This window comes from Lolium perenne, chromosome 4, assembly GCF_019359855.2.
Source record: "Lolium perenne isolate Kyuss_39 chromosome 4, Kyuss_2.0, whole genome shotgun sequence".
NCBI lineage: Eukaryota > Viridiplantae > Streptophyta > Magnoliopsida > Poales > Poaceae > Lolium > Lolium perenne.
In genome coordinates, this window is record NC_067247.2 from 259146151 (window position 1) to 259164848 (window position 18698).

Consider the following 18698-nt stretch of genomic DNA (forward strand, 5'->3'; position numbering starts at 1 on the left):
TATAAAGGAAAATGCTTTGAATCCTTCGGAGGCACAGCCTCCCGCAGCCTCCGTCTTGGCGTTGCGGCGCGTGTCCACATGGACCCCACCCTCAACACGTCTCCACCTTCCGTTTCTTCCTTATCCTTCCGCGAACCGCGACCTGCCCCAGCTCCGGCGGCCACCAAAACCCACCGCCCTCCATTCTTCTGCGCGACGTGAGCTGCCCCGGCTCCGGCGGCCACCAAAAAATTTCGGGAGCGACGGAGGCAACTACATAGAGCGCCGCTGCCTCCTCTACCCGTGAGGACCGGCCTCGACGGAGCGCGCCACCGCCTCCTTTCCCAGCGACGGCCATCCTCAATGGAGTGCGTCGCTGCCTCCTACTGTGCGACGGCCGCATGCGACCATCTCGCGCGGCGCCGGCTCCATTCGCCGCGAAGGCCGCCGCTTCCGTCCCGCGCGTCGCCTCCTTCCCCCACAACAGCAGCAGCAGCCAGCAGGCCACCATCTCACGCGGCGCCGGCTCCTTCCGCCGCCTCCATTCCGTGCGACGCTGCCCCTGCTGCAGGCGCCTGTGGCCGGAGCTGCAACCGGCGGCGGCGCTGCTGCAACCGCAGCGGCGGAGCTGCAAAGGGCATCAACTGCGCTGCAATCCCAATTTTGCTATGAGCGTCTCACCGGAGCAATGACTGTGCTTCCTTAGTTTATTTTTTGGCTGCATTACTACGTATTTTTAGCTTCATTACTGTTAAATTTGGGCTGCATTACTTCATTTGTTGGACAGCTGCATCTTTTTTTTGACTGTGCTTCCTAAGTTTTATTTTAGGCTGCATTACTACACTTTTTTAGCTTTATTACTATGAAATTTGGGCTGCATTGCAGCAAGACAATTTCATTTCTCGGCGAGGTCGGGGGAGGTGCTGCAAATGTTCAACGGCGGTGCTGTAAATGTTCCGTGACTCTGCTTCTTTACTACATTATTTGTGCTTCAATGTCTCCGGCGAGGGCTCCGGCGAGGTCGGGGAGGTGCTGCAAATGTTCAACGGTGGTGATGTAAATGTTTTGTGGCTCTGCTTCTTTACTACATTATTTGTGCTTCAATGTCTCCGGCGAGACTCCGGCGAGTCTCCGGTGAGGTTGGGGAGGTGCTACAAATGTTCAATGGCAGTGCTGTAAATGTTTCGTGGCTCTGCTTCTTTACTACATTATTTGTGCTTCAATGTCTCCGGCGAGGTCTCTGGCGAAGTCTCCAGCGAGCTCCTCGTGTCTTTTTCTTTTTTTAGGCGAATCGTTTTGTGCTTCAATGAAACATAAGCGGGATATTTTTTGCTGCGACGAAGCATCGTCAGGATTTTGGCTGAAAGTGGACACGTGTCGATCAGGGAAGCAGGAGGCTGGAATTTTTTAGGCGAATCGTTTTTGTGCTTCAATGAAGCAAAAGCGGGATATTTTTTGCTGCGACGAAGCATCGTCAGGATTTTGGCTGAAAGTGGACACGTGTCAATCAGGCAAGCAGGAGGCTAGAAGGAATTTATCCTCCGGAGGATTCTCAGCAGTGTCCATTTATAAATGTGACTAGTTTTGAACAGCTTTCTGTTTTGTTTGAGCTATGGTGCAAGATGCTGCTCGAATTTTCTACAAATTGAATATGGACTGAGTTTCATTAGCTACACAATCAGATTGGAGTGACATAAAGTTTGATCTGAACAAGCTTTGCTCTTCACGAACAATTACACGGAAGAGTATTAAACGATGGGGGACTACAAGGTCAAGGTTACATTGCAACTTGAATTTCCTGATACATTGCGGATTCTTGAGAGCTTTGCTTCCTTGCTTCAATCTGACGCGCATCAATATCCGGTTCGCATCGGGAAGATCTGGCTTGGCGACTTGGACCGCTGCTGCTGCTGGTTCGTGGACTGCAACGCCTGGCCAACCATGGCGGCGCGCGAGACACGCGACACCGGCGTGCCGCCGGCCAGGGCGCGCTGGTAGGCCTCGTCGTGCTCCATGCTCCCACCTCCCTCCAGCGCCAGGTGCACGAGGTGCCGCATGTCGTACGACGTCAGCTCGTGCTGGTCGGTGATCTCGGGACCGTCGGAGCGCGTCGCGAATCCTGACAGCTGCAGGTTACCCATCTCTTGCGCGAGCGCGCCGCCGCGGAACGGGCGCACGGAGAACTGGGCGCCGCACTCGTCTTCATCGTCGTCGTCATCCTCATATCCGGCGACGGTCTGCTGGTCCAGCAGGTTCCGGGCGCCGCTCAGGTCGAACTCGCCGAACTCCATGTCGCTCCCGCTCTCGTCGTCCTCCTCCCCTCCGAACTCCATGTCGCTCCCGCTCTCGTCATCTTCCTCCCCCGACGAGTCCCACGAGTCTGGAATCTCAGGGAGCGGGACCAGCTTGCCGTGCTCGCTCGCGGTGGCCATGTCTGCTAGCTCTGCTTGCACGAACGGACGGACTTGCAACGCCGATGTGGCGATGAGCACTGCGAGCGCGAGAGAACTTCAGAGCAGGCTTTCCTCGTTCCGCGGACATGGTGCTTCCTCATATACGGCGATGGAGATGAAAACAAGAGCGAGTCGAATTCGACTCTGATGAGAATTCCCGTACCGAAGGAAAAATCAAGAACTTCAAGTTGGAGTCGGATTGGATTGTTAGGCGGTGGATCCGCGAAAAACGCAGCCTACTATTTCTAGATTAAAATCGGATTCAGTTGCTGGTAGTTGGAGATCGACTTCCGTAAGAAATAGGAAAAACCCAATTGCCAAAGAGTGCTTGGATACTCGCTGTCAAACTGAGCGTTCGGGTTTTCAGCCGTTGGATCTGTTCTGGATGGACTGATCCCGTGCCGCGTCGGGCACCTTGCACCCTGACCGAATTCCACGTGTGTCCTACGTGGCATGTGTTGTGGAGCGAACGGTTTGAATCTCACCGCATCATTCTCTCCTGACGAGCCGTTCTCCATCTATAGGTTTTCTTATTTTATTTTATCTTCTTTAACAGACTGTGAACTCGTACAATGGGGATCCAAATGCAAAGAAATTCGGCGTAACTTTTGAGAACAAACTCACGACTGCCATATGCAAAGGAATTATCTACAATTTCATGACAATGGCAAGGAGAACGGATTTTACCAAAATATAGTGATGGAATACGTGCAGTAATTTTTTTCCAAGATAGATCCATTCACCACATATGAAACTGAAGTTTCTCTAAAACTGAACATTTGCAGTAATTTCTCTGAAACTGAAGTTTAAACTGCAGTGCCTTCTTGAGGTATCAGTTCCGGGACGAGGACGGCGAGCTCGTTCGGGGAGGACAACGAGCTTGTCTGGGGAGTAGAGGAGCTCACCGTCACAGCAGCCGGCGGCGCGGTGGCGCAGGGAGGAGGTTGAGCCGTCAAGGACAACGACGAGCTCGGCGGCATGGCCGCGAGGAGCAGCGATGCAGCGAAGGAGCAGCGGTGCAGCGGAGGACCAGCAGCGAAGAGGGAGGAGCTCGTGGCTGACGGCGTGGTACTGCTAGTCGGCCAGCGGTGCGCGCGCGGCCCAGCAAGGCATGCACGTGGAGCAGAGGAGGAGCAGCGAGGCACGCACGCGTAGCGGAGGACCAGCAACGCAGCGCTGCAGGGAGGAGCTCGTGGTCGACAATGTGGTGCTGCTAGCCGGTCAGCGGTGTGCGTGCGGCGCAGCGAGAAAACAGGGGCAGAGCTCCCAGTAGGGCAAGGTAGGGCGGCCGCCCTACCTTGATTTTTAGCAAAAAACTACATATATATAGGCATTTGTCAGTGTATATTCGAGTTACAGTAGTTACAGTAGTCGCACCGTCTCTAATTCACCAAGCACCCATGAATCTGATGGAAATGAAAATGTTATGGAACATCAAGAGGAAGATCCAGAAGTGGAAGAATGGATTAGATCTATGGCCGCCGACACGGAACAAGTGGAAGATTCCGTTGAACTTGAAAGGCATATCATGTTCCCTACAGTTTACCGTCTTATTGAGTTGGCAATGCTTTTACCGGTTGGGACAACAACAGTTGAAAGGGCATTCTCAGCTATGAAGATTATCAAGACGGAGTTGCGCAACAAGATGTCCGATGGTTGGCTTAATGATTTGATGGTGTGCTACATCGAGCGAGGGATATTCAAAAGTCTTGATCTTAGTGAAATTAAAAAAGATTTTCAAAGCGAAGGTAGAGCTTTGCCATTGCCTGGAACTTCTAGACGACATTAAAGCTTCATTACGTTCGTAGGTTATACTTATATTTGAATATGTTTCTATTACCATAGTACCATTGACTATGCTTAACATCATATAAAATATTATTGTGTCAAGACTATTTTATTTTTTTGTGTCAATTTTTTTATGTTATAAAGTTCGCCCGACCTCAAATTTTTTTCGTCCTCCGCCACTGGCGAGGCACACACGCGGAGCAGAGGCGTCCGCGGTGCAGAGAGCAGCCGGCGGCGAGTGAGGCGAACTGATGTCATATTTAGAAGGGTTCATATTTGCTAAATACTGTAGGCAGCGCGCTGGCCAACCTATAGATTCTAAAAATATTCGGGAGTGGTGTTTCAGAACATGGGTGCATATGCTCTCCTTATTTTGAAATGCATCTTACACAGATTTTGAACTTCAGAAAATTTGAAACAAAAAATTTGTACGTACATCTTCACGTGCTACACGCTCACAAAATCGTTTCATAAAAAATCGACTTATTATGTGATGTGCGTAAAAAAGACAAATTTCAGTGCAAAAAAAAATGCTTTTCACAAGATAAATTTTCTCTTTTTTACATAGACCACAAAAAATATTGATTTTTTTGTGAAACTTGAGGAACCCACATATATAGAGATGTACATGTAGATTTTTTTATCAAATTTTTTGGACACTTCAAAATATGTATTTTGGTAGAGGGAGCATACGCACCCGGTAGTCGAATTGAATTTCCCAAAATATTCTGATTGTAGCAGGCATGTATTGTGTGCACCGATCAGCCAATGTTATCTATGTTAACAGCAGCAGAAAGATATTATCATTCTACATACGTAGAGTCAGAACAAAATCATCGTACATAAGAGGTTCAGCTGCAGAAATTCAATTCGGCTTCCGGTGCGTATGCTCCCTCCACCCAAAAAGCATATTTATAATTATCAAACAATTTTAACAAATAATTTCGCTTGTACAGTTTCCTGAAAAAATGATACTATTTTTTTGTGGTCGATATAAAAATGACAAAACATGTCTCACAAAAATTCGTATTTTTAGGATTAAAATTTATGCTAATTCCATAATAGGGGAACATATATTAATAGGGAGATGGCAAGTTAGCAACCAAAACTTGGGTACGCTGGGCAAGCCTAGACGCAGTGACTTCAGCTGTCTCTGGTTGATCTTTTCATTTGATTCAGTCAGGCACTATGAAATCGTCCAAGTGCTTGGTCACTTCTTTAAGCTACTTGTCCTTATTCAGCTGTTTGAGATGGCACTCTTCAGACAGCTTCTTCTCCTTAAGCTCGTCATAGTTGTCATCTTTCATTAGCTTCTTCTCTAACTGCTGCATATACCTAATGGCCCGTGTTGTAGCAGCATTCTCTGCAGGACAGTGATACGTAGTGTTGGCGAGATGGAGTGTCAATGTTTAGTACATGACGGTGGCACCAGTTTGGCTTGAGCAGCCACGCCAGTCTTGTACTTCGGCCAGGGCAGGTGCAGTTTCTTCGGCACTGTCTCGAGCATGACCATGGCTGGAATCTCGACAACCCCATGCGAATGGCTGGTGAGATAAAGCAGAGATAATAATAATTAGGCTATAGCAGACATACACAGAATCATTCGGGTATAAACAACTCATTTCGTATGATGAGAAAGGTTAGTAACATCATGAAGTTTGAAGAATAAGTTTAGGAAAAGGGTAGTACGATTACTAATCGCGAATGTAAATGAACACGCGGAGACAGGAGATAAATAATCTGAAGTTATTATGGGCATCACATGGAATCTGATAATTTATCTGATAACTTTGGGAAGATAATGGAGCCCAGAAGTTGCCTCCACCCAGTGCCATTATTTTTTGTTTGGCATACCCATCTCATTTATGTATGACATGCATAATATTCAAAGAGCACACATACAAACTTCAGGACGTTGAAGAAAATTTGATTACATCTAAGCTAAAAAAAAAGCATACAACTTATAGATAATCTAATGGGAGCAGATTGGAAGCAGGTTGACTGCATGGTCAGGGGCAGAGTTTTAGCCGTCTAGCACTGTCTAAAAGATGAGAGACACTGAGAGCATATCCGGTAACAAATAAGGCTAAGCCTAAGCACTGTAAAAGATATGGTATGTTGAGCGGAACCAGTCCCTTTTATCCATACTAGATGATCCGTTGCGCTACCGCGGAAATGGCAGAATTAAGTCAGGAATTAAATTATAGATTTTAGCTTATTTTAGTATTAAGAATTAGTTTAAAATTTAACTAATTTACTATCTTCCAGACACACCATCCCATTGAGGTACTACGGTAAGATATGACAATTTAGTACGATTTCACACCGCTTCTTTTCAGCTTTTATGCTTTCTCATAAGCTCTCCCACCAAATTATGGTTATTGTATCTAAAGAGGTACTATCATAAAAGAGACATAAAAGGACAATTACTAATTTCAAGAAGAATGTTTCTACTTATTGTGATTCAAGATTTTGAGTCCTTTAACCGATACCACGGAACCAGAAACTATTACAAAAGTTTGCCCCTCGTAAACAAATTCCACCACTATTCTCGGGTGATATCACCCATCCCATCACGATTTGCTTTAGCGGCCCAGTCTCTTCCTCTTAACCTATGTAACTAACCCTCCACCTTGATATGCTACACCTCCCTCCATTCCCTCCACACCAACTAATTCGCTAACCAAGTACTCTGTCGCGGCCATCCACGCCATCAACCATCCAATGCTCGCCCCAAGATTTACCTAACACTTAATAGAGGACAAAATAGATTAAACATTTCAAAATCCTAAGACAATATGTTGTTATTCCAAAATCCAAACACGACACATTTAGAGAAATGGTAGGAAATCTTAAAGAAATGTATTTCAGAAATAACAATAATGCAATCTGGTAGAAAACCATCAATACCATTAGAAAACAAAATGTACACTTTGCAGATTAAGATAGGGTAACTTCATGATGTTAGCATCGTAAAAATACAATTTCACTTATCGTGAACCTAAATTAAATGTCCATTTGAATATACTACAATTCAACTTTTCACAAGTAAATAAATACAAAGATAATAAGAAAATAAAGGTATCACATATACGAAAGACCTCTAAACCAACTACGGAAATTCCTTGCATTTGTCTCCTTTTCTTGAGACATAAAATGCAATGCAGGTTGTTGTCACCCAAGGTACCGGTCATATGATTGCTAAAGTGCTAATGACAAAAGAAATTCCAGGTGGCATAGCAACTCTATGTTTTTACTGGGAGTATATGAGACTAACAAAATTGCCAAAAAATTCTTATAGAGAAACAACCAAATATGTACAGAAACTATGCACTGAAACTTACTCAGAGCACTGAAACCTAGTGTAAAAATAAGAACTAAACAATAGAACCCATCTTTTTGCACTAAAACTTACTGGCTAGCGAGACAGCAGAAACTCTTTCACTACGTTGGCATTGGTAAGGAAGTAGCATTTGATCAGTTTCACCACTGAAGTGTCATTTCTTACTTGTTCAAAGGCATAGCCAGTTAAGAAATGCCCCATAACTGTGAGCACGATATAAATGGGCAAAACCTTACTGTTAGGAGTACATGTAGAGTTAGGAAATGTATAACTACATGGAACACTTTGTAGAGTTCCGACTCATTGCTCACCATTATAGAACAGATGATAGAACTGGTACATTTTTTGTACATCAGGGTGATCATGAAGTCACCGGTAGCAATATACGTCATACAACATAGGATAGAAATCAAAGTTGGCAGCCTAGTTACATATATACAAATATCAGTAATTCTAGGCACGAGTGCAGAGTGCTGCTCCATTCTATGTCAAGGAACTCCTTCCATTTTCACAGCCTGTCTTCCTGCGGTAAAGCGGCCTTGTGTTAGTGAGAAGAGGAATTGCTTCTTCCTCTTTTTAGTTGCCTTCTCTATCTCTTGGACAATCATAAATACTTACGAAAAATAAATTACAGGTACATAATATATAAATCAAGAAGAAAAAGTAGAGAAATCATCCAAAATAAAGATGCACTAACCATGATTGGTGCATTCTAAGATTTAAGAGCCTAATGGCAAGAAGAGGACACGACATAGACCTGCATGATCATTCTCTTCTAAATAAATTTTTGGGTGGTAGAGTAAGACCATATGTTATGCAGTGAAAAGGCTGGAAAAAGAAATATTTTCCATCAGATCCTTACACTGCTCCAATAAGAGTCAATGTATACTGACTCAGTAACACTCCTACACATTTACTTTTCTACCTAATAGAAAAGCCAAGACCGTGAGTTTTTTACACACGAAAACCCAACTTGATCGTCTTTATACTGTCATTACAGTAAAAAAAATCTAAAATAAAAGAGAATAGCTTGCCAGATACATGCTAAGAAAAATGTATGTACTTATCATTCATGGCTAAAAGAATGTCCAGGCGACTGACCTAGTGAAGAGCCTAATTGGCAACTGAGGTAAATTCTTGATATAGGTCTGCAAAAGATTCAAAAAAGGGGTTAAACTTCCCATGATCAAACATGGCAGAAACACAATAGCTTTTGTTGCATATCTGGATGTACCAATAGATCATTAACATTAGAGTAATCAGCTAGAAAACGAACCTCCAGACCATATGAAGACTAACGTCCAGCAATAACTTCAATAACAGGACCTGACCGATCCACACATGTTTGAGAATTAGTCTTTAACTTCAATAGGTATGTGCCACACCTCCCGCATCTAAAATCGCGCAAATGACGGAGGCTAACCATAAGGTTTGGCTTATTTCTGTATCGGAGGTTGGAGCGGAGCTCTTCCATCGAGTACAGTATCTGACGGGGCGTGTTACCATGTTGCTCACCGTAAGTGTTGGTTTATTTTAATACCGGAGGCTCGAGAGCGTGTAGCTCTTTCGATCGCGGCCCACTTTCTATCACTCGAGTGCTAACTGGAGAATATTATGGTTATGTGGTTGCGATTTCTTATTTCGGCAGTTGCACAGTTTCCTCTTCCTCTTTCAACCTCTTAGACATACTCGTAAAGTAGTATTGGAGCGACTCGCAGTTGACTTTGCCGGATTGCATAACAACTTCAATTTTTGGTCAATTGATTGCATAGCAACTTAAGACTTTTAACAATCGATGGTAACGAAATATTAGAATCTCATAAGGTTTGGCTTATTTTAGTACCCGAGGTTGGAGCGGAGCCCTTCCATCGAGTGTAGTAGTATCTGACGGGATGTAGTATCTGACGGAGGCTCGGGAGCGTGAAGTGTAGCTCTTTCGATCGCCCCCATCATCGCAGTAGCAAAGGGTGAGTATTAGGGTGAAATAACCATTTTTGCTACGTCGTTCGGGAGAAAGGTTCACTAAAGCGAAAACACATTTAGGCAGCCGTCTTTTAAATTAGACGCAGAAAAGAGAACTCTGTAAATTTGGAGTGGGCTTAGCAGGACTAAGACCGGAGGGGTCGGTGTACAGCTACGTGGCGAGGGAGGGGATGGGTCGGCGCATATAAAACCATCGTCTCCCACGGCCGCATCCATTCCCCCCACTCCGTTCCCCACCACCACTCCCAAAATCGCCAAAAAACTCTCTCCCTCTAGGCCACTTCGCCTTTAGTGTAAGTTTCTTCTCGCGCGGATCCAGGAGAATTGGCGGCAACGGAAGCTGGGGGAAGAGTCGGCGGTGTGAAAGATGAGAGGAACCGCAAGGTCGCCGGTTTTGCTGGAGAGGAGGAGGTCGTTGGAGGCGAAGGTGGTGTTGAAGAATCCGCCACTAGCGCGGGTCCTTTGAGGACCACCGTCGTGGACGCCCTTGGCGTCGGTGCAGCCACCATCGGGCTGGCCGGCATCGGTTTGGTTGTAGAGGAACCAGCGGATCTAGCGGCGATTGAGTCGGCTACAGTGAAAGGCAACAGAGATGCGGGAGCATCCACTCTCGCCGGCGTCGTTGTTGGCGCAGTCGTTATCGGAACGGCAGGCCAAGCGTCCGGCGAGGGCTCGCTGGTGAAACCAGACATGCAAAAGGAGGTATCTACTACGGTGAAGCCAGACATGCAAAATGAGGTATCTACTATAAGCCGAACTAATCCAAAACAAATAAATGCGCACGTAATAGATACATCCTTTTGCATGTCTGGCTTCACCAGCGAGCCCTCGTTGGACGCTTGGCCTGCCATCCCGATAACGGCTGCGCCAACAGCGACGCCGGCGAGAGTGGATGCTCCCGCATCGCCGTCGCCTTTTACTGTAGCCGACCCAATCACCGCTAGATCCGCCGGTTCCTCTACAACCGGACCGATGCTGGCCGGCCCGATGGTGGCCGCACCGACGCCAAGGGCGTCCATAACGGTGGCCCTCAAAGGACCCGCGCTGGTAGCGGATTCTTCAACACCACCTTCGCCTCCAACGACCTCCTCCTCTCCAGCAAAACCGGCAACCTTGCGGTTCCTCTCATCTTCCACGCCGCCGACTCTTCCCCCAGCTTCCATCGTCGACGATTCTCCTGGATCCGCGCGAGAAAAAACCTACACTAAAGGCAAAGTGGCCGAGAGGGAGAGTTTTTGGCGATTTTGGGAGTGGTAGGCGGGGAACGGAGTGGGGGGAATGGATGTGGCCGTGCGAGACGATGGTTTTATATGCGCCGACCCATCCGCTCCCTCCCTCAACGACCCCTCCGGTCTTAGCCCTGCTAAGTCCACTCCAAATTTACAGAGTTCTGTTTTCTACGTCTAATTTAAAAAACGGCTACCTAAATGTGTTTTCCCTTTGATGAACCTTCCTCACGTCATACCTTACACGTAAGAACGATGTAGAAAAAATGGTTATTTCACCCTACTAATCCCCCTTTGCTACTTCGATGATGGCAGCGATAGAAAGAGCTACACTTCATGCTCCCGAGCCTCCAGTATTGAAATTAACCAAGATTTACGGAGAGCAACGCGATAACATATCCCGTCAGATACTACTACACTCGATGGAAGAGCTCCGCTCCAACCTCGGGTACTAAAATAAGACAAACCTTATGAGATTCTAATATTTCATTACCATCGATTGTTAAAAATCTTAAGTTGATATGCAATCAATTGACCAAAAATTGAAGTCGTTATGCAATCTGCCAAAGTCAACTGCGAGTAGCTCCAATGCTCTACTTTGCGAGTATGTCTAAGAGGTTGAAAGAGGAAGAGGAAACTGTGCAACTGACGAAATAAGAAATCGCAACCATGTAACCATAATATTCCCCAGTTAGCACTTGAGTGATAGCAAGTGGGCGGCGATCGAAAGAGCTACATGCTCCCGAGCCTCCGGTATTGAAATAAACCAACGCTTATGGTGAGCAACGCGGTAACACGCCCCGTTAGATACTACTGTACTCGATGGAAGAGCTCCGCTCCAACCTCCGGTACAGAAATAAGCCAAATAAGCCAAACCTTATGGTTAGCCTCTGTCATTTGCGCGATTTTAGATGCTTGGTTTTTTTTAGCGCATGGCATGTAGTTCACAACTTCTGAATGCTTATTCACTTATTCAGTTACATCAATTCACAAAGATTTACCCAAAAAATTCATGTACCACCCAATTTTTGAGAGGAAAGAGGAAAAGACTCACAACTTCTGAATGCTTATTCACTTTTTCAGTTACATCAATTCACAAAGATTTACCAAAAAAATCATGTACCACCCAATTTTTGAGAGAAAAGAGGAAAAGACTAAACACCTTGTCAGGTACCAAAACAAGAGGATAGGGAAGCAAAACAAACAATTGAAATGAGCAGAGCTAGATCAAGAAAAAAAAAACAGGAACCTGAGTAAGAAGACATACGAAGCCTCCGTACATATACAGAACAGAAGAAATCCCACGTGTATATTTACAACAAAGAAAAAATTGTTACGCACGAATCAGAACCCTGCGAAGTGACAAATAGTAAACATGGATAACCGGGAGAAGATTTACCTGAAGCTAGCAACAACACATGTTTAGAAAGGCGTGGTAGATAATGAGAGAGTTTAACCTGCAAGGGGGAATTGTATGATGGCACCTGGTCTATACAACAGAACTGGGAGAAGATTTACCTGAAGCTAGCAACAAGGCGTGGTAGATAATGAGAGAGTTTAACCTGCGGGGGGGTTTAATCATACAACTTTGTACATTAGCACCTGGTCATATTACACATTGTAAACTATAATTGCAAAAATAGCACTCCATAGTTTACCACTTAGGTAAAATACTACATTTCCACAACTAAGCAGTTTTAAGCATAGACGAGTAAATGACCAGCTAATGATAATCAAAATGATCAACCTGAAACGCTTGGAAAAAGGAACAAAAATCATTCACCTCGCATTGCCATCCCAGGCCGATTTGAGATGCATTACGACACAAATATTACCCATAGAATACCCACTGATTATTCGCTTGTAGAGCCAAAATCAAAATCAAAGCATCTTATTTAAAAGTGCAAAACAAGTTGATGTTTCTGGTTGCATGCCTACTGAATGATCTAATATACCGGAGGAATGGAAAGTTTACATAAAAGGGAAGAGTGCAAAATTTTATTTAGCACATGCCAGATGGGGTAAGAGCACACTCCACATGGTGGATTTTTTTTTCTTTGGTGTTCTACTAAATCCAATAAATCCTGGTGTAGATATATATATGATTTTCACACTTCCTCAAAAACATGTTCCCAGGGAAATGGCAGCAAAAAGTAGCAGTAAGCCAGCAGCTATTCACGAAACAATATGAGGGTCTCAAAGCCCTCACCTCAGAGCAATTAACATAGTTGCCGGAAGAACACAATGCAGCCAAAAGGATAATTATTGGCAAGAAACCTGAACCAAAAATAGGACTCCTATTTTACGTGCTCCACAGAAACAACACTATTTTAACAGAAGGCAAGGAACCTGCAACCCAAAGAAGATGATGACATAATGGGCTAGCCAGGCCTAAGCCAAAAATTAGAATGCATCTTACATGTCCCTACCATTTAGCTACTCACAGTGTCTGAGCATATTAAAAAATCACAGGACCACAATACCCAAGAATCTCCAAGCAATTCTTTTCCAATCTGATTCGGACAAACTTGCGATCTGAAAGTAAGACCACCTGTAATAAAACATAAGAAGCAATATGAGTAACATCATAAATGGTTACCTCAATCTCTCGCACCTAAATAGTTCATTCATAAAATACAATTTCTCACCAGTAAGTAATTTTACATATATACACCAGCAGTAATCCATTGTCTTCAAGTGAGATAGTAACTTTTCTCTTGTTCACCACTTACAAATCCAGACAACCGTGCCAATCATAACCTTCATCCAGAAAAGTATACAAATGTCAGGTCAACTCAAATCAAATTTCAGCTTGTTGTATTATATCCATTCTAATAGTTAACTGGCAGCAAAGTCCACACAGCATGACATCATGTTCAGATGTGTTCTTGCCCACATGTAGGTAAACAAATTTGACCTCATCACTTACATTAAAGAACCCGAGGTTCTCAAGCGTGAGTGCGGCATCACCCAACAGGAGGTCGAAACAGCCCATTGCCAAATTCACACAAGTTGCAAGAGACTATTAGTAAAAAAATATATCTAGCATCCTGAGCGGAGAGGCAGAGAGGAAGAGCCGGCTATGGTTTTCTCTGCTCACATCCATGGCCGGGCAGATCCACCTTCTGAGAAGAAAAGGCAAACCTTAGGAGATGGGATGGATGAGCAACAAAGCGTAGATCCATCGAGCGGCGCAATGGCCATCCTCCGGGGTTCCTGGGGCGGCCCTCCTCGTGCTGCTCACCAGGGTGAGCAGGTACCGAGGAGGTGGAGGATGCGCGACCCCAAGGGCTCCCTGTGCCGGCTCCCCTCAACGACCTAGCGGCGTGCACCACCGGCGGCTAGAGCCCGTGGCCAAGCACCACTGGCCACCAGGGCCCCGCCTCCCACGAGCCGTCGTACGCACGCCATCGGACAGACCCGCCACAGCTCGGAGGAGGGCCCATGTGCGACCGGCTCCTCCTCAAGGCCAGCGCTGCCCGAAGCCCATCGCTGCTCCTCCACCACCTACCCAGCGCCAACCCAAGAACGACCTCACGCGAGGAGGACGGACTTGGGCGAGTCCGGCGGTGGCGAAGGTGCGGGGCGGCCGGCGGAGCTCTCCCTCCCTCCTCCTCTCGCATCCTCTCCAACCACGGTTGCCGCCACCCAGGGCCCTCACAAACGGCGCCAGAGCCCGCGGACAGCGGCGGCAGCTGCGCAACGTCGGCATCTGCGCGAGGGCGGCTCCGGGACGGCAACGGTGGAGCCTGAATGAGAATAGGTAGTAACATCTATTATGGCTGATGTGTCATGTTCCTGTAACCTTAATCCAACCCAAGCATGCATCCTTCTCAGAGACACAGAAAATAAAATCTAATGCTCAACTGTTAACCAGCGACAATCTTGGTCTAAATAAACAAACAGCCAAGAAAAACAATGACGCCTTCGAACGTGCAGCATGGAAGAAGCAACCTGTTATCAGCAGATAGACCCAATCATCATTCTTCCCCAATGAATCAGAAGCAACTAAGCAACCGCAAGGCCACCAGATTCTGAACTTCTTTTGAGGGAAACCGCATGCTTTATTAGTTAATCAAAACAGGGTTACAATCAGCCTCTAGGCTGTGAACTCAAAATGCCGGTGGCTCAATATCCCAAGTAAACAACCCTCCATCTATCGCCGCATACTTTGCGCAACAGTGGGTCGCCTGGTTAGTTTCATGGCGGGCAAACACGGTATTAGAATAAGAAAATAAACTTTCTAGCTCGCTAATCTCATCTAAGATAGGTTTGATAATCGAACGATCATCCCCTCGAAGATCACCCTGTTATAACCTCGGTCAGCTGCAAGGGCACAGGCATCTCGTAAAGCTAGAGCCTCAATAGAGTATCTGAAATCTCCTCATATGTTTTACACGTAGCGCCAAGGTAGGAAACATACATATTAAGTAATACTTGAAATAACCCTTGCTCTTTTAATTAGTAAGGGGAGCACATTTTTCAGGGGATCTTTAAGCAATCACATCATATAAAAATTCCCAATACAAATTTATTTGCTACAACTGAGATGCTCAAGAAAAAAACTGTTTCGGAAAACAGATTTAAGGAGGTGTCTGGGAATGGGAGAAATATTAATTGTCAAAAGATATCAAAGAATACCTCTTCTCTTCAAAAGAAGTATGACATCACACAATGCATCCTCAAAATCACAACGGCATATGATCCCATCAAATAAATTCGAGAGGCCACTACCACATTACATAATGATTTTCTATTAAACACCGAACAAGACATATTAATGTTGGGTACTCAAAAGCAGTTTTATTACCTTAAATTCCTGAAGAATATTGTTGCCATGCAAAAAAATACAAAATTACTAAAGCTGTATAGGCCAACAAAATCATAGGGTAGTTGTACTTTCTTTGGGTGAATCATTTGGACCCTGCTACGAAGATTAATGCACGTATGGGCACATAAAGGGAATCCAAGAGGGGCATACCATAATAGAAGGAAAGTGATGAAACAATGCAGGAACAAAAAGGAAACACCCAGGAAGGTTATATAGCCTTTTTAAAACAGCAAACCGAGCTCATCTTGGAACCAAACAACACCAATCATAGTAACAATGATAGCTATCAAGAAGACACAAAATAATACACTTGGAGAAATAAAAGGTATGAACACAATCTATTAGTCGCACAAACAATAGTACTACAACACAATGCAACAGATAAACCAGCTGGAACACGAATTAATTACTTAACAGCAACTAACCAAAGATTCAATAAGGTTCAAGGAGACTGTGCTAACCAGAGGAAGCTTGCAAAGATTTTTTCAGCCATGGTATGTACATGACATATTTAGTGTCGGGGGCCACCGTCTATTCTCCCATGAGAACCTTGCCAGTTGGAAGGAAGAACAGATGCACAACTTAGAGGCATGTGAGGAAAAGTCAACAAATACTAAGATGGCATCTCGTTCTTCCATTTGCTGTGCCGCCAGAGCTCCACACAGTGGAACGAGAAGGCCTGGGAGAGCACTGAGCAGGAGTGAGAGGTGGAGCACGAATAGCAGGCATAGGACTATAAGAGGGGAGGGAGAGGCGAAACAGCGGGAGGAGAAGGTGCAAGGGAGTGCCGAGGATGAGGAGGAGCGGTGGAACGAGAGCAAATTGGGAATGACACAGGCAACGCGAGAGGTGATGCGGCAGCTGCGACGGGAATTACGCGTTGAAGGATTTCTACCCTAGTTTTATAACAGCACACTCGGTAACAAATGCTAAGAGTCATGATCGGACAGTCGGGAAGCCAAAGTGCCCTGAGAAGCGCCCAAACACGAGCAAGGATGTGTTCATTACATGCTCACTTGCAGGGACCTATAATCCTCGAGTCCAACTGCTCGTGAGAGAAATTCTGGTGTCATCAATGCCGATGCCAACCAGCAGCAAGGTGAACCAGCCTCTTCTCCTGATATTGCTCCTGCTACACCGGTACACAGTTGTAATATGATTTTGTATGCGATTTGATTAATATGCTCATAATCATGTTTGTTCAACTCGATAAAACTGGTGATTTAAAATCTTTGTCACAAAATGAGTAGCCCAACACATCTAAAACATTTGGAACATCATTAAATGAGCTCACTATAAAAGTCAAAATAATTAGTGACACATAAAAGTCAAAATTATTATTTTTATTTCACAAAATATTCAGTTACTCAATCAGCTTGATCGTTATCACCCTGCATACACCATGTAAGACTGAAATGTACAATATATGAAATATTTAGGACAAGTAAAATAATGCCCCCCACAAATCTAAAATAGTATCAACAAGGACCAGAATTTTCTTCAAAGTTAGCTTTTGGATAACATTGTCACCTTCCAACCAAAATGAATTTGGTCAACAAACTTACACTTCTAATTGGATTTAGTTATGATGATCTCATTATGATTTTGCTTACAATGAATGCATTTGGTGTCCCGCCAAAAAACTACAACGTTATGAGTAGGAAAACCATATTTTGGGGAACCTGCATAGAAAAATAGACTAGACAAATCGTCTCAGAAAAATAATTTGTAACAAAAGGTAGCAGTGACCAAGAATAATAACGAAACATGCTCGGGAGATCCCCATAGAGAATACACGCATACGAGATTGAGGAAGTCCTTAGCAACCAACCATCCCCACTCGAGATTGATAACGGCTGAAGGCATACCTACCAATAAATCATTAGCATTATCAAACTTAAAAATATTCACAATATTCTCCATTTGGGCGAATTTCGGTTGCCATGATATCCATGAAGGTGACCATCTGCTTGTTCTTCTCTTCTTTTAACTGATCTTTACGGTTTATAAACCAGTTAAACCCGCTAATCCATTGGCAATGCAGGCCACCGGATAAGACATCAACATCATCGTTTAAAATTTAACATCGCAAATAAATAGCATGAGCAATCTAGTACGGAGCTAAAAAGGAAGGATAATGAAATAAAACAAGCAAACAATCACATTCAGTGATGAAATGTCTCGTCTACTACATTCGAGCGTTTGCTTGTGTTGTTACATTATTTCCTTTTAAGCTCTACGGCAGATTCCAAATGCTATTTATTTGTGTTGTTACATTTTAAAGATTGATACTAATGCCTTATGCGGTAGCCCGCCATGCCAAGGAATTAGTGGTTTAACCTGTTCATAAACTGTGCAGGCTAAAAGACAAGAAGAACAAACAGATAATTACTTTTATGGATATCCTGAAACCAAAGTTTGTCCTAATAGAGAACGTTGTGGATATTCTCAAATTTTCTAATGGATTTCTTGGTAGGTACGATTTGAGCCGTTTGATAAATCTGAACTGCCAATCTCGGTTGGGAATAACGATGGAAAGTTGCTCCATGCTTAACAATTTTGTACGTGTATATTCCTACTGTCAAACCCTCCCGAGCAAGGTTTGTTGTTATTCTTGGTCATTTTTAGATTTTTGTTGCGAATTTATATCTGAGACAATTGATCTGGTGTATTTGGGAATGCAAGTGGTCCCAAAATATGCACTTTTCACTCATAATATTGTTGTACAAGACGGGGCACCAAATGCATTCGTTGTAGTTAAAATTGTAATGAGATTGAAATCATAATGGAATCCATTGGGAAGTGTAAATTTGTTAACAAGCTTAATTTTGGTTGCGGTAATGCATGGTTGCCTAAAATGAAACTCATAAGACAACCTCTAGTCTTTGATGATGCCACATTTCAGATTTGATGCAGACATGTTTTTCCTTGTACTCTTTATTTTACAGCTTGCACATCTAGTCTTACATCATTTAGGCAGATTGGGGATCAAGCTGATGATGTAACTGAATATCCCGTGAAACCAAAGACCTAATTTGAAAGCTACATCCGCCTTAGTCAAGAGTTAAAATCTGAAATGTAATACATAAAAGATG

General features: G+C 44.4%; 1 long non-coding RNA gene across 11 annotated transcripts in view; it reads right to left on the minus strand.

Moving 5' to 3' along the window:
* Positions 1-7876: 7876 nt before the first annotated feature.
* Positions 7877-18698, minus strand: part of LOC127332140 (uncharacterized) — an 85934-nt gene continuing 75112 nt past the window's right edge. For 5 of the 11 annotated variants that reach the window (XR_011743575.1, XR_011743571.1, XR_011743570.1 and 2 more), the window contains 3 exons: positions 8840-12229; positions 8665-8711; positions 7877-8320 (listed from right to left, as the gene is read on the minus strand). This is a non-coding gene — a long non-coding RNA (uncharacterized lncRNA). Of the gene's footprint in view, positions 8321-8664; positions 8712-8839; positions 12230-12290; positions 12335-12981; positions 13122-13201; positions 13324-13420; positions 13533-13701; positions 14522-18698 lie in introns of all 11 variants that reach the window. The other 6 variants (XR_011743573.1, XR_011743572.1, XR_011743569.1 and 3 more) reach the window with 3 other exon arrangements.